The following is a 17093-nucleotide window of genomic DNA, read 5'->3' as shown; positions in this document are numbered from 1 at the left end:
GTTTATACTAAAGGTTCTTTTAAAAGAACAATCATTTCTTTGGCAAACTGGGACAGAAGCAGAAGAGTGCTTGAACGGTAGAAGCAGGACTTTGGGTCTTCCCAAATATTAGCTGGGAATAAAAAACACATAAAGCACCATAAACCAAATCCATTATTCTTATTTTAGAAGATTATGATGCTCTCTCACTGGATGGTGCTTAAAGCCCTTATGATTGGCATCTATAAAAATGGACCTTCATTTAGTTTAGTGGAATTCAGCAAAATGGCCTAAAAGACAACACTGAGCAAGATGAACCAACTGCCATCAACAAGTACTTGGGGAATTCAAACAACATTTTACAACAAGGGATAATTAATTATGAATTAATTAGAAACTACACCATGTAGTTGAATGTGCATAAATATGGCACACAGTGATTCTGAGAATGCTCTCTGAAATACCCCTTTAAATTATTTGAATTTTGTGCCAAGTGACATGTAAGAACTTTGAGATTACTTCTCTAGAGATGCAGGATTTTCAGGCAAACATTATTCTGACTTCCCAAAAATAAACATTTTGCATCTCTACTGCTCACTGAATAAAAATTTTGTTCTTGTTTCTGAAAGCATATATGTAAGAGTTTTGTAGGCATACAGGTAACATTGTACACAAGGACTGTCTTTATCTCAGACCTTGAGAAATGGTGTATGCTAATTCTGGAGCAATTTATTTCATCCCAGGTTTGGTACATCTTTAAAGTTTAATTTTCCTCTTTCAAGTCAGCTTTGGAGAAACATGTAACTGCAGTTGTTTTGATACTTCACTAAGCATCAGATTGAAAAGAGAAGGAGCACAGATCCAAGAACATTAAACTAATGTTTGACACTTCCAATAGATGTGTGTTAAATCTAAAGAATGTACAGCAACAGACCACTATGATGTTAAAGTAGGAACATAAAAATATACAAGCCTATCTGAGTTGTGTTGATAACAGAGCTTGAGGAATGTGCATTATGTCCTGAGCTCTGACAGCTTTAACTAGACAGGAAAACACAAGCACCTTTTCTCTGATAACAGTTGGTGCATTGATAGTCTTTACTGACCTTATCTGAAGAATAATAAATGCTTCGGTTCCTCAGTTTGTCCTTATTGCGTTTCTTGGTTGATTTTTTATTTCCTTTGCCTTTTTAGTGTCAGATTCCTCAGATAATCAGGAAAAAAACCCCCAACCTTTCGACCTGCACTGAAGGGATGGCTGGGAAAGCTGGCAGCAAGACACCTTCTAAGTGCTCTGTGGATTAAGAATGGGCAGACATTTTATAAGGCCCTGTGAAGTGGTGACTGTGCTAACAGTGATGTCAGAGGGATGCAGAGCAGTTACCCCTGTCAAGGTAAGACCCTGCTGTGGTAAAGATGCCAGGGAAAGTGATGTGTACCTGTCCCAGGGCTGTAAGTTTGGTCAGGTGAATGCTCTTCCCTAACCAGGACACGCTGTTTTCTGCAGCTGCAAGCAGCAGGAGAGTTTATAGGAAATAAACTTTCTAGAAATCCCAAGATAACCTCAGAAACATAATGAACTAAATAAATGCGAGTTTTTGTCCTACATGCAGCACCTTCAAGTTGGCTGGACTGTTCAATTATTGATCAGGAGGAAAATGTCACAAAAAATGTCAGACCAAAAGCCTTTTGCTTTCTCGAGGATAACGTGTGGAGGCTTTCAGGTCAAATTCCAAAGGACACAGTGATAATCATACTCTCTTGAAAAAAACCAAACACTCTCTAGTAGTTTCACTACTTTTACTGAATATAAAATAGAGACTAGGTATTCTCCACAGTATGTAATCATAGTTTTTATTTTTTTAAATTGATCTTTAGCAAATAAAAATATTTTTGTATGTTTTAAAGAATGTTACTTGTTATTTAACACCATCCTTTGAATCAATTGCATAAAAGACCACAACAAATAGTCATAAAACAAATATAGATATTAAAACACATCATGGGCTCTTCCTATGTTAGCCTAATTCAGTTTCTTTGTTTACAAAATAAACATAAATATAAATATTTAATAAGTAGCTGCATAAGAAAAAGGACAAACTGTTATTATTGTGAGAATGCTGAGCACTTTGGAAACTATCTTTTAAATTACAACTTTCTCTTAGCTTGAGCTAGGGCCTTTTTTCATAAAGGAAAAAGTCATAGTACATTAATGGCAAATATCCATCAGGAAATAAGTCTAAAAGCAACTCAGGAAGTATATTGCTCTGAGAAAGATGGCTTTGCATTTGTGCTGTGTTTATAATAAGCTCTATTCCAATATCTTGAAAATAACAGTAAATATTTAACACAAGGAATATTTCATAAGATTGCAATAAATGTTTAATACAATGTAACTTTGCAGTACTTCAAAAACTTATTGCTACAAATATTTATCTAGAAATTTAATTAAATACATGTATAATCCATGAAATAAACTAGCTCAGCTTTGATTCAGCAAGCTGCTCTGCAGAAATGCAGAGGTATGTATGTCCCCATGCAGCTGGTCTCTGTGCGTTTGAACTCCCAGCCCTCACCCTGATGGCAGATTCATCAGTGTCAGGGCTACCCCTCTTTTTTAACTATTCCTACACAAATTCACAGGCTAACAAAATCAGTGTCTGACTTGCCCCAGTGTTGTACAGACTTAGGACTTTAACCTTTGCCTGGTATTCCTGGGAGTTAGTTGATCCCTTCTCCTTGCACAGCCAGCCAAAATGGAATCATAATTGCATTAGCCTCTGGAGATGTCCTGCTTCTGGACTGCTTCCAGGATCCTGAATATCCAGCCTTCCTTCCCAAGGCTTCACTACTTGTGAAAGAAAATACACATCTTTTCATATGCTGGCACAGGGGTAAATTTAATTTATTTCCTGCATTGGAAAGAATAGAGGGTGCATTGAACTGGGGAAGGGCAATTATAAATGCTGGTAGACTGATTTGGGGAGGAGATTCTAGCTGAAAATCACTCTATGGCTTTGCCTGGAACATGTGAAAGGAGCCTGTACCCTCTCATGGTCTCAAGTAATTTCTGACTGGCCTCTGCACCTCCTCAGTCCATCCTGAGCTCACCTGTGCTCCCCAGACTGTGCAAGTTCTGCAGTCATCAGTCAGCCTTCCATTCACTCATTTTGTCTGAAATTAAATGTCTTTAAAACCACAGGCAAGGGATTACTTTTGCATGGTTAGATTCCTTGTGGCCTAAACCACAAAACTTCTGGAATACTTTCCAGTAGTGCAGTAGGTCTGGAATGAAATGTTGGTAGGGCATCACTGCAGCTTTTGTTAAAAGGAGTTATCTATTGGCCAGCTAAAACACTCTCCACCTGAGCATCAGGACAAGAAGAAAACAATTCTGATAATTATTGATTTAATGCTGTAGTGGAAATATATTTCTGGCAATAACATGTTAACAAAGCAATGAACATTTCCTTATTTTTTTAAGTCATAGTGCAGTAGTGTGTGATCTCTTTGACCTGTTTTGCAAAAAACCCTGTCTGTCTGGGGGAGAGGAAGTGAGGAAAAATAATGCAGGGAAGAAATTATCTGCAGCTTGAGTCTATTTGCCACTTGCTCTTTTGGAATCCATAACTTCATTTCCTGATTCTGTTTTTGTGGAACTGGTTATAAAAACAAGTAAGGAAGAAAAGTATTGGCATTGTATGTGTTCATAACCAATAACTAAACCCATTTTCTTTAAGTCCCCTTTCTCTTGTATTAGTTTTAGCAAAACTTTATTACTCCTTTTGCTCTTTTTAATGGTGAAAACATTCTATGCTTGAACAGCTAAAAATATAGAACCTAATTTGACAAGTTGCAGTGCTGGGAATCTCTAATTTTTTTCTATTGAAGTGCTGCTAGTCAGGGTAGAAATAGGCCCTGAGATGAAATGGAATTGGCTGATTTCACTGGGATTTGGATAAAACCTTCTGAACTGCACAGATAGAAAGTGAGCATGTAATGAGAAAAAGAATCAAGATGTTTCAAGGAAGAGCACTGCATGTTTTTTGGTTATTTCATAGTGGTGATCATTGCTTCCTTTTTCTTCATCTAAATAGCTGAGCACATTAGCAATGTGTCACCAGGGCCAAGTGTGGAGCTCTAGCATTTGACCTACTATCTACATGGTCTGAAAACAAGCTTAGGTCAAAAATCAAGGAGTGATTTTCAAATTTTAAGGCCTTATATGACAAAATTACATTATGTTTGTACTGAAATAAATTGAATTTGTAGAGTTGGTTTTGGTAGGACAACCTCAGATGTTTGGGACCTGCATGACCTGACCCAGCAATTTGTTGCATGAAGAGCCTCCTTGCTCAGGCTCCTGCCTCCCATCCTTTATAATCTACCCTGGAAGATAGATAGATAGATACCTTGACTGCCCCTCAGAATTCCTTCAAACTGAGGGCTATTTGCAAGCAGAGCATCCTGAAAGTACCATCCCCTATAATTGCTTTTCAATCGACACCCTTTTCTTAGTAGCCCATTTGAACAATCATCAGCATATACATGCTACAAATAAAGGCATTTCTGAAGCCATATTTTGATGGTGCTGAATTAGGAGCCCTTAAAAAAAAAAAAACACCTCTGTGTTGCTATGTGATATGCTTAGAAAAAATCAAATACTAAGTCAGACAGAGGGACACTGTATGCATAGAAAAGATTTGTATCACAGCTTGATAAACCTGAATGCATCTGGGGTTGAAGAACCTTAAAAAAAACCACTACTGCTGTAGTTTGGGCCATTAGTTATTCCATGCTGGGCTCTGAATTCTTGTGTGGAATTCTTTGATAGAAACATTCCTTTCATTTGAATTGTGCACTGTTTGTCATAACAGCATGGGATGTTGTGAAAGCTAAAAATGACACTGTCAGACTAATAATTTAAAAAAGGTTTCTTTTACTTACTGTAGAAAAGGGTAACCTTTGAAAGTGCAAACATGAAGGCAAGTAAACAGCTTGTTAGAGGACAAATTTGGTTTAGATTTTTTTAGCTGACTTGGTGATCCGTTGTTGTTTATGTCTCGTAGTTTAGTATTTCTGCTCCTCAGCAGACTTTGTGTCCTGCAGCCTGGCTCAGTTGTTGTAGTGGGATGTTACAATAGATTTACTGGCATATTCTCTTCCCTGGTCCTCTTTTCTGACTGGATCTGTGCATTGTCTGTTTCTCGTGAGTTAGACTGGCATTTTCCAAACACAGTGCATGGTGAAAAGGCATGAAAGCCAATCATCATTATACCTGATGTATCACACCACTGCTAATTGCAGTGTGAAGGGAACACTAGGAGAGACACACTTGTAAGGAACATATTTTCTCTAAACAATAATGTAGTGGCCTATGCCCATTCTACCTGTGAGGAACTGGGAATTTGGTTTTAGTTCCTTGTGCTTCTGTTTAGGCAAGTGGCAATCTCAGCCTGAACAAATACAGGGAAAATGTTTACAAACCAGGAGTATTTCCATCCAGATTAGTTTCTGGAGAAGCTGCCTTTATCTGAGCAATGTTCAGAAATCCGAGGAGACTCCTGTGTGCTACGTCCATGGTAAAAGCTTGAAGAAAACCTGCACGGGGCATTGCAAAGAGGAGAGAAATGTGGACAATTTGTTGTGAATCTCATCTCAAGGTAAACAACCGTTTCCAAAATGCCATCAAGTCTTCCTACAAAGAGCAAAGGTGCAACTGGTTAGAGGCAGTCAGTGTTTAACTGCTCCTGTCTCTGCTGTTTACAGACCACTTGTACATGTGAAATGCTGAGCCTGTGAATCACACATGTTATTCTTGCATTCTTTCCCCCCTGCTATCCCGAGATCTGGCTGACTCATTTGAGAGCACTGGGAGGAGAGTCCTGGAAGCTTCCATCCATAACTCCAGGGCTCTGTGAGGGGTCCCTGGGACTGCCCTGCAGCTGGGGCTGTGCCACGTTTGCTGGCAGGACCCCAGCGAGGCAGAGCAGACCCCACCAGCTGCTGGGACTGGGATTTCTCACCCACGTGGGACCTCACATCCCGAAGATGAGCCTGACAGTGGGATAGGTCATTGTGCTGACACAGCCACCAGCAAAGGGGTGCTTAAAGGACCTGCAGAAGAGGTGGCAGCTGTAGATAAGCACACAGCCATGCTTCGTGTCAACAGGAACTGCTCATGGCCAAGCACTTGTGAAAATGCTGGGATGCTGCAGTAAGATGGCTGAATGGGTGCCAGAGCCTCTGCAAAATCAGGACTCCATTGTGAGGGCTGAGCACTTGTGCAGAGGCAGCCTGCAGAACTGGTGCAGATGGCCTGGCCCCCTCTCAGCAGGCACAGCTCACAGCGCCAAGGGCAGCAAGAGGGGCTCGGGGGTTGCGGGGACAGGAGGCAGACAGGAGCTGGCAAAGGACAGGCTGTCAGGTGCAGCAGCTGTCCCAACAGGCACATTTGCCAGGTCAGGATGCTGCTCTCTCTCTGAGCCAAGCACTGAACTCTAATTATATTTGCTATGTGTTGATTATCATGGTCAATCTTGTATTTTTGTTTGAGAGTTGTGTATTTCTGTTGTTCGAAATTGTGCCAGCTGCTGGCTGAAGAGATGAACTAAACCCACAGAATTAACTACAGCCACCTGAGAATACTAGAAATTCTCAAAGAGGGAACTCAACTGTAATCTTGACTCTTATCCACTAAGAAACTATCTGATCCCAGATTCCCTAGGTTAAAGGAAACATAGTCTTCTCCTCCTTTTTTTTCTTTTCAGACAATTTATTGATTGCTTCAGCCTTTTCTACCCCCTGTATGAATCCTTAGAGAAATGCTGTAATATTTCAAACCCTATAAAAGCAAACTTGAGTACCTTCTAGGAAAAACCCCCAAAATAGTTACACTTATGACATGGTAAAAATGATAGTTATTGTCAGTCAAGTAACCTTGACTCTGAACCTAACTAGGAAATAGCAAAATTTGGGTCAGCTTCAGCTTCCTCAAGAGCAAATCACTCCAGCAGGTAGTGAGAAGATGGAAGAGAGATCAATATCTTATCCCAAAGGTTTGCAAATATAGATGCAGATGAACTGTTGGAATGAAGCCATTGCACCCTGTGGATATTGTTTTGTGGAAAGTTAAAAAATGGAGTGTGGGAAACAAGCTTCAATAGTAAAGGCAACAAATATTATTTAGGATTGCTGTAGAAAGACAAGCAATGCACTGCCTTGCCAAAAAACTTACCAGAGACAGGAGAAGGGTTGGCTAAAAGAGCTGGAGTGGTTTAGCAGCACATTACCTGAGCCATGCCTGCTGTGGAGAGCACATCTCTGCCCTGCTCCCAGCTCTGGCACACAGGGAAAACAAAGCCTGAACACATATCTGAACCTTCAGATCACTGAGCCAATGTGGTCCAAGGTTTTGGTTAAATCACCTGTATTCCAAATGATTACACAGAATATTTTTGTAATAATTTAGTGTACAAAAATTTGAGTTCAGAAAGGACACTAAGAGGATTGAAGTGGTGGAACTTGGAAGAGAAGATTGGCACAAAAGTGGAAGTTCTTTATTAGACTTAGGTCTATGCTCTGATTTTCCAATATTCAACTAGGCAAAAGGAAAGATTATTTAAATATTTAAAGAATGAGAAATTTCCAGGAATCTTGGGGGTTTATTATATGAATAAATATGCTAAACTTCCACAAGATTATGCTGATGACTTGATGCCACCCAAACATTTTAATTGCTGTAGGACACGCTCCGTGGCAGGAGGGAGTTTCAGAGGGAAAGGCTTTGAGGAAAAGGTCCCAGTCCCAGAGTAACTTGGAAAAAAGACAAATTCCATATCAGAGCTCAGCACGTGGAGTTATACCACTGCCAGATGTCCTAAGGAAATTGGCCCCTGTATTTTAGACAGTGGCACCTCCATGAGAGGTTTGGTCATAAGATTCTGATTCTGGTCTCTGGAGCTTGCAGAAGATTATGGGAAGGGATCAGGAAAGAAATTACTAATTTTGCCAAGCTGTATGTGCTATTTTTTGATCTGTGAGCTGTACTGAGTGGTAATCTATATGGCTGAAGTAGTGGTGATATATTTAATTATATCTGATTAAAAGCATTGAAAAGCTTAAACTAATAATTTTACCAAAAATGACCTACTGACCTGTCCAGTTGGTTTTTCTATAAATCAGGCCTTAAAACTAGACCATATCTGTAATTTTTTCCAGGTAATATTTTGCTTAGCTTTCACATGGTAGTCTCTTCTAATATAAAAAGATGCTTTTCTAAACCTTGATGTAATATGCTTCTGCTATCCTAAGATTAACTCCTCAAACCCCAAATACAATGTCAAGAGTGGGACTTTACAGCTGATAGGTGATTACCTTGTACCAAAACTAAAATAACTACAGTTTTCCTTACTTTTTGCAAGACAGGACACTTAATGCGATAAGCTGTGTTGTTCAAGAGTCACAGGTACTTCACTGCCTGAAAACTGCTCTAACCTTCCCTTGTGCTACCCTTCAGCAGCAGTTAATCATCAGAGCAGGATCATTAGAGCAGGATCCCTGCTCTGTGTGAGCAGAAAAGAGGCATTGTTCCTGATTGCAGCTCTAATGACTCCAAGGGTGCAATCTCATAATTAGGTATGTCTTTAAATGTTGTTTACTTTACTTGACTTCAAGTTACAGAATTCAAGGAAGTGCAGTTACTGTGGATAAGTTTTTGCATGTGCTGATGTCTTGCTTTAAAATTCTACCCAACCTGCTCCCATCTCGTGTCCTTGTGACTTGAGCATAACAAAACTTTGGAAAAATTTGGATTCCCTTCTGAACCAGCATCTGATGGTTATCACCCAGGAATAACCTTCATTTTCAGCAAGTGACCTGGGCTGAACAAACACAGAGCGCTTACATATTTTACAAAGCCACAGTTTATACAGAGATTATTTTATGTTTAGATATCACTCTCGAGCAACTGGGACAAAGCCAGCTGCAGATCTGTATAAACAACAGATTTTGCACATTAGGTAGTTCTAAAGGATCTGTTATAGTATGAAGTAAAGTGAAAATCTAGCAGTGGAAATCTAGCTCCACCCAACAGAATTTTTAAATTTTGTTTTTGCCAAGAAAAGCAATAGGGTGGCATTTAGACTAAGAAAATATTGAAAGCAAATCAGATATGTGTAGTGCTCTGAATGAGGAGTTGCTAGTGCTTTAAATGACTGCCAGATGTCAAATAACAAAAAAGCCCCACCTTCCGCAAAAGAATAGTTGACTAATAATTCACTTTAGAAGACTGAGAGACCAGATCTCTGTCAGAGATGTATTTGAGCTGTAACATTTTATATGGGATAGGGGAGAAGATGCAAATATGGATGTAATAGAGTTTACCCTATAATCAAAGGAGGAAGAAGAAAAGTCTTTGCATTTTTGGATACTGGACCTCCATAAAACAAGAATTAAGAACAAATGCCAAGAGCAACTTTCCTTTCTTCTACCAAAGAAGCAGCAGTAACTTATGACATTGGTTAAAGATTGATGGTCAGTCTGAGGGCATACATTTCCCTGTAATAAATTCTCATCTTGCAGGAGGAACCATGGCTGATCAAAATGTGATACACTTCTACATACACATGCAGATACCTACATCCCTATGAGTGACAGTAAGTGGAAATTCTATCCATTTAGAAGGTTTTAATTTCTATATTTTCATGAGATTTTTATCATATGCAGGAATTAACCCCAGATTAGTGCATGTCTCTTATGTAATCAAAACCTACCTTGCTTATGGACTGAGATTTTTCAAAATCATGTCCTTAAACTTGATGTACTACCACAGGTTCAGCTAAAGAATATCATGCTGCACTATTTGTTAGTGTAGGTGGAAGGAATCCATGCAGCAGTGGAAAGAAGGCATTCTGGCTCTGTAACTTGTTTACATTTCAAAAGGCTTTGGAGAGGTATAATCATAAGAGATTGGAGAAAAAGAGAAGTGAGGAAGTTAAAGTACAGTAATTCATCAAAAGATTGTGTGAAGCAAAAAATATGAGTAGTAAAGATAAAAGCTGAACTTTTATAATGGAATTCACAAAGTTTTGTGCTAGGACTAGACCTGATCTGGAAAAAGAAGATAGGCAGAAAAATGACAAAATCTGTTACTTTTGTGAAAGACAAGGAGAAAGCTTTGGAGAGAGTTGGAGAAGACTGGTGCAATAATAATGTGAAATCCCATTTTTTCTTCTGCTGGGGTGAGTTTACATGGAAAAGAAGCTAAGGTGCTAAATCTACTAAATGGTTCTACAATAAGTTTAATAATTTTTGCTATTAAGTATCGTTACTGCTGGAGGAAAGAATAAGAGGTTTTATTAAATGTCTTAAGACTGCTTGTAAAATTAAGGACCATTATCAGCCTGCATCAGGCTTTGATTAAAGTATGCTGTATGCATTCTTTAGCAATGTATGCTTGTATTAGGAATTTTAATTAATTATGAAAATGCATAGGACATATGAGGATAGGTTATATGTGTTAATTGGCAAGTATCTGTATGTATTTTATGCATACTTTTGAACATGAGAGAAGATTGAGATAGATTTATTTTTTCAATGATAGGTACCACTTTTCTTAACTCTGATGGTTTAATTATCTGCTGAACTTGAAGAGAAAAACAGATTTGCTTCTTTTCTTGGTCGTTGTAAGGGCTTGGTGGCCATCAGCCACTATTGCAGAATTGTGTCCTACAATGATTTACAGATGCTACTTCTGAACTCCTCAGAAACATATCTATTTCAGTGTTGAGTTCTCCTTAAATTCCTCAAAATTATTTCACAAATTAATCTTTCAGTTAAGCACCAAAAGCAGGAGATAGCACTAAACCTATCCCCACTGAAAACCCCCTCTCATTTGTAAGATGGGAGTCTTTGCTGAGGAACTTAAAAATAATAAGCTGAGGAATGCTTGAAAATAACTTGCTAAAATATTTCCCAACATATAGACTTAAAGATGTTACTCAGATTAATTTACTCTTGGAGTATGATGCTTTATGCTGTCTACAAGCAGGAATTTGTGGGCAACTTACAGGACTATGATTCTTCTGTGAAAAAGTGGGAGTAAAGAGGAGTTGAAACCCTTTCAGACCTGCATAAAAGGCTGAGGAAATATGGCCCTTTAAGATTACATTGTTTGTACACTGTCTGACAGACAAACGTGCTACAAACACTAAAAACCTGCTTGCTTTTAGTCTTATTCTGTTCCAAGAAGTCTGTAAATTAAACTGAACCTCAAATATCTGGGGATGGTAGTGATGCATGTAGGTGGAGTCCATCCCTGATGTGGTATGCTGTGAGAGAAGTAATTTTGGCTGACAAGAGCTACAACCTGGAGGAATGAGATACATGTAAAATTGAGATGATTGTGATTTTTATAGGTGACAATCGCATTACACTGACCTGGTGAGGCAAGTGAGGCTTGAGGATAACTGTATGGTATCACAAATTATACTCTTAATTGTACCTTTTTTCAACATCTGGTTTCCATTGCTCCTTCTCCTGCACTTCTATTTTATAATTTTGGGGACTTTTATCATACTCTCAGCACCATACTCAGAAGGCACAGTAATGCACTCTACCAGCACAATAATCAAACAGGAAAAAAACATTATTTGGAGTTGGATTACTCCCAGCTTGTTAATACTTCCTATTATATTTTATTTCCATTTCATGCTAGCAAAATTTTGTTCTGGTTTTGGAGTCCATAGAGGGGAATTCAAGGAGTATTCCAGTGCCAGGAGAAGCCTGAGGAGCAAAGGGGCTGATGTGTCAGGAGAAAGCTGGGCAGGGGCTCTGCCCAGGTGTGGCTTGGCTCCAGCCCCTGTGCCCAGAGGATGAACGGTCTGACAGCCACAGGGAGCTCATTGCAGCAGTGGCCTTTGTTCTGGGCTTTGTCTGTCTGTACGTGACAAAGAGGGGGAAGGAGCTGATTCCATCGACTTATTTTAGTACAACTCATCACAGGTTTTAGTGATGCTTTTTGCTTGAACTTCTCTGTAAGGTGTCCACAAGACATGACTCAGTTTGGAATAGCATTTCAGTAATGTGGGTCAAATGTAATATACCCAAAGATTAGCCAGGAAATGTGTTAGCAGCTGCATTTAATTTGCAATGTTAGTCACAACGGTGTCTATTAGTGTTTTAGCCCAGAGTGTGCTAGAACTGACAGTTGGGTACTCCTACCTTCCAGAACCCTTCTCTTTTATTTTTCTCCAGATTCAAATCTCTTTCAAATTGCTGAGAGGCAGTCTTATTTCCTGTGGTGAACAGTCTTCAAGCAAATTATTTTTTCATTAATCCAGCTCCTATTTTGTTCTCTTTCTCATAGAAAAACCATTCAACAATAGCATGTCAGCACTATGTTACCTTCAGGAAGGTCAGCAGGAAAAAAAAAAATAAATAAACCATGTGATTTGAAAAGATGTCTCTGAAATACACTTACATACTCTTTTTGTTGGCATAGTCACCCACTCCCTGAAGAGTTTTGCTATGCCCAGGAATTCAAAAGGCAAATATGCAAAATAAACTGAATTATTGTATTAGCAACTCTCCATGTTAATTCATAGCATCATTTCCTACTAAACCTTTAACATTTTAAAGACTCTGTTGGCTCTGTGGTTAGAGCACAAGATTGCATTTTAAGAGTTCTGGTTTGATTCTTATTTCTGTCAGAATCTTCTTATGGTGTGATGGGGAAAATCTTTTACTCCCTCAGTACCGAAGATCATAAAGTGTTCATAACATGACTTTCTTTTTTCTTTTCCATTCCCTGTTTTTATTGTCTATTTATACTGTAAGGTCTTACTGGAGGACATAATTTTTACAACTAGGTGTTGGTATTTTTCCAGTCTGAAAGCAGGGTGTCAATAAAAATACATATATGAAGAGAGTTTTACATTATAGAATATATTTATTAATTATAATAGAATAGAAACACTATTGTTTCTATATTATGTGTGACAAGTAAATAAAAATCCATAGAGATTTTTGTGTGATGCTTATTTTCTCAATAGCTGATATGAATAATTCCTAATTTTCAAGTGGCACAACTTTGATTACATTTTTGCATTATTAAAATATTGATAGTAAGATGTTTTCACACACATACCAGTAAAAGCAAGCTATAATGTGCAGAAGGACATTTAAATTCACATAAGTCAATTTATGCTTATGGTTCCATGTCCCTAGTCCTTTTAAATTAACTTCTTAATGTATATTTGCCTCCTTTCAGTATAGGGATTCAACTGGAAAGCTATTTTTAATAATTACAGTTCATTTCCCAGGAATCAGATGCTAGTGTACATGAAAGATCATTCCTGACTGGTTCTCAGCTGCCTTGAGAATTTTAGTTATTACAAGTTAATTGAACCAGAAAAGTTGAGGATAAAAGTTGGCTTATCAGATTGAATTCTGTTAGAGTGACTGATTGTTGTGTAAGGAAAGGCAACAATAGGTGGGACTGTACCATCATCACCTGCTTATTTTTAGGGACAGGATCAAAGAGGCAAAGAGGATGTTTGGTTCCTCATGGATGCCTGAAGTCAAAGCCTGGCTCTCCAATCTTTTAGTAACTAATTGCACATTGGATTTGCTCCCTGAGCACTGCTGGTACAGCCCCGGGCAGACTCATGCTGTAGATTGTAACAGAGAAGCTCTATTCCTTTTCCCATTAAGAAAACCCTTGGTGGGGCTATTTTTGTACTTGTTTTGGGTTTAGCAGGTGGGGCTCATGAGAAGCTGTCAGGGTTCATCTACCTTGGTGTTCAGTGCTGCTTCATGAGCCCAGAAATTTTGTGAGATAGGCACAGAATCAGCCAGCAAAGCACCTTTCCAACCTGCCACTAAGAAAGTCTCCCTTCCTCTTCCCAATTAAATGAGATAAAAGAAAAAAGTCAAAATAAGTATTTGATTTCAGAATTATTTTTGTTATGTTTCTTTGCCATTTTATTTTTATTAGCATGATAGAAATAGGAAGGCAGATGCAAAATATTGAAGAGCCATTCTGTAAATGGAGAAGACATTTCTTTAAGAAAAACTCTTTGAGGAAAGAATGTTTCTCTCAAAAATCTTCTATTAAATACATATTTATCTCTGTGGATTTTCATTTTAAGGCAGTGCAGGCAACAACTGTTTTCCAATATTAAGATGATGTTGACACTATTTTTTTGCTCGACTGAATTTTAAGGCTGATGGGAATCATCCATGCTGCCCAAGGGACTTAGATACTCAGATCCCATTAGAAAAATCTCAATCTTCATCCCAGTATTGACTGGAGAAACCATTATATTAAATTCTGTTATAGGTTGTTATCTAACATGCTCAGTGTTGAGTGACAAGGAGAAAATGATAATGTGCTCACCTAGGGACTGTAAGACAAATGTTTCATGTTTTCTGTGGGCTTCTGTTGGATAACATTATGGTCATGTTAAATAGGCACATCCCGCTTTTTATACTGGAAAAAGAATTTGAGTTATTGGCACAGACAGATTCTTAAAAGCCAGATCATGGTTTTTCAACTTGATTTTTGAGATGAATGCATTTTCTTGACACATTTCTGGAATTGCAATATTTCACAGAGCTCACATTTAACATTATATCAAGTAAATATTCTCAGTGTGAGTTACAAAATAGAAATCTCAAATACCACTGTATATTATGCAAATTACAAAAAGGCCTATCCCTGTTTTTCAAATGGCACGCTGCTCTTCACCTGACACCATGAATTTGTTTGAAAGGTACAGAAATGTGATCTCAAAAGAAATCTGTCCCTTTAATACAGGTGTTTCTAAACATATTCATTACTTGGCACAACAAGGTTCTATTTAAAATTTCAATTTAAGCCCTAGTGGTAACCAGGCTGGTGGCACTTGGCCAGGACAGGACAGAGCCTGTCACCCAAAATCTGTTCCATGGCCACCTCTGTCTGGCCCATGGGCACAGCCCTCATGGGCTGCAAGGTGCCCTCAGCCTGGGGCAGCACTTTTTCTGCTTAGTGAAGTGTTTAACATTCCTACCTTCAACATTTGAGGCAGGCCAGGGATGGAAATGCTGGTTTTATACTTGTTTTCATAGCTGACCCTTTCTGGATATCTTTAATAACAGCACATTTCCTATGATTTCTTTGGGTGTGACATATTATTGCTTGCTTATCTTAAAGAGGTTCAGGATCTTCTGAAATTGAGAGCAAAATTGTACCAGGTCTCGTAACAGGAAAACTGATTGCTCTGAAAAAGAATTGATATGAGGACATATCAAGGCAATCAGTAAGATCTCAAACTATGAAAAATAAGGCAATATTCTACTAAAATCTGTGAATCTGAGCAGACTTGGAATGATTTGCCTCTTTCCATTTGTCTTGGATGCTAAAAGAGAATAGAAATGTAGTATGAAAAGCTTCACAAGTGATCAAGCCTTCTGAACTGTCAGATTTCTGTAATAAAATGTACCTCAAGATGAAGTTTTTCAGTACAGCTTTCATTTTCAAATGCCAATACATTCTCTGTGATTATGTTTCACAGACCTATATTTTATCTCTTATAAATACAGATCCTTCCCCTCAGCTCACAAAGGTGACTCCAGTGAAAACATTTTAAGTGTGCTTCCACCTCCTCCCCTTAATTATATGATTCAAACTGAAAATAAAGAGGGCTTTCAAAGGCTTATTTTTTAATAAATAGTCTCAAAGGAACAAAGAACCATTAGCTTACCCATAAGGTACAGTAGCTTCTTGGCTGAGAGCAGAAGAGCAAAAGATCCACATTCCCTTGTTGCTTCAGTAGCTCTTTTCAAGATGTTTCCCATTTGACCTTTGCCACATAGATGAGGTCTGTCCAGAATCTTTGCAAAAAGTGAAGGAAGGTCATGCAGAGATGTCTTAATATGAGCTTTGCACAAAGCTCTTTTCATATGTACCTAAAGGCAGTGGACTATAGCAAATAAGTTGTGGACAGGAGCACTCAAGCCCACATGGCCTGAAGGGACACCTTTTGGAGTGACCTTTTAACATCCTTTGTCAGGAATCTGCAGAGATGAAGTCAATTGTCTGAAAGCTCTGTCCTTGCCTGGCAAATGAAGGTTAGTGAATGTCTCAGTCGTCACATTCCTCTGCAGAAATTATGCAAATCAAAGGCTCTAAATTTTTGTCTCAGATTCTCTGAGATTCTAGAGGCTATTTTAGGCAAGGGAATTGCTAATCTTTAAAAATTCAAAAAAATCCAAGCAAAATTATTTCATACTAAAAATCAATAAATAAAACTAAACTTGGCTAATAAATTGTGCTAATATCTTTAGTAATTTTCCCTCTGGTGTATGATTCTTATTGAAACAGTCTGCCTCTAAAAGGAAGTGTATGGAAATAAGGAGTCTCACAGACAAATTTTAGAGCTGTATTCCTTTTTAGAGCTGTATTCCTCTTTGATGAAAGTGTAATATTAACAAATTGAGATGGTATCTGAACTGAAATTGGGTTCAGAACAAGAATTTTGTAGTTAGTTTCTTAAATATTTTCTTGCCCTTCTCTTTTAAATTACATGAAAATCTCACCTCTTCAGAAAGTTTTTCAAATACTGGTATTTTTGGACAAAGTAAATTGTGGAAAGCTTCCAGTTCCTGCTTGCAGAGTAATTGTACCTTGACTATGTGATCAAATTATCAAGTTTAACTGAAAGGAAGGTAAGAATCTGCTCAGCCTGACAAAATGTCAGCTTAGTTAGAATGCAGGATGTGGGGAAGCATTCAAATGGGCAAAGCTGATTAGGGTTAGCAAACTCCAGGGTAGAGGAGACTATAGAAGGTAAGTTCTCTAATTAGCTGTTTGAGCCAGAGCTTCAAGCTTTAGAGGTGGACTTGTGAACTGCACAAGAAAGGTTCTCAATAGGGGTTTCATTGTGGATTACAAAACTGGTGAGGAAACAAAGGAGGGAAAACAAGGAAGAATGCCAGTTTTGGGGTACCTCCATCCTTCTCCTGTCATGTGTCATGCGGTCAGGTAAGAGAAAATTTTGGACTACAGTAACTTTAAATAAAGTCTGTCCAAGAAAAAAAACAGTCTGCAAAGCACTGCAAACAATAGCAAG

The 17093-nt window shown here is 38.3% G+C and overlaps 1 long non-coding RNA gene across 1 annotated transcript in view; it reads right to left on the bottom strand.

Annotated features, from left to right (window-relative positions):
* The window catches only part of LOC140684677 (uncharacterized), a 44631-nt gene extending 28414 nt beyond the window's left edge, over positions 1-16217 (bottom strand). The window contains exons 1-2 of the long non-coding RNA XR_012057302.1: positions 15726-16217; positions 14378-14470 (exon numbers count right to left, since the gene is read on the bottom strand). This is a non-coding gene — a long non-coding RNA (uncharacterized lncRNA). The remainder of the gene's footprint in view (positions 1-14377; positions 14471-15725) is intronic.
* Between the last annotated feature and the right edge of the window lie 876 nt (positions 16218-17093).

The sequence above is a fragment of the Taeniopygia guttata genome, chromosome 9 (assembly GCF_048771995.1).
Source record: "Taeniopygia guttata chromosome 9, bTaeGut7.mat, whole genome shotgun sequence".
Classification (NCBI taxonomy): domain Eukaryota; kingdom Metazoa; phylum Chordata; class Aves; order Passeriformes; family Estrildidae; genus Taeniopygia; species Taeniopygia guttata.
Note: the sequence above shows the minus strand (reverse complement) of the source record. Positions and strands in the feature narration are given on the sequence as shown.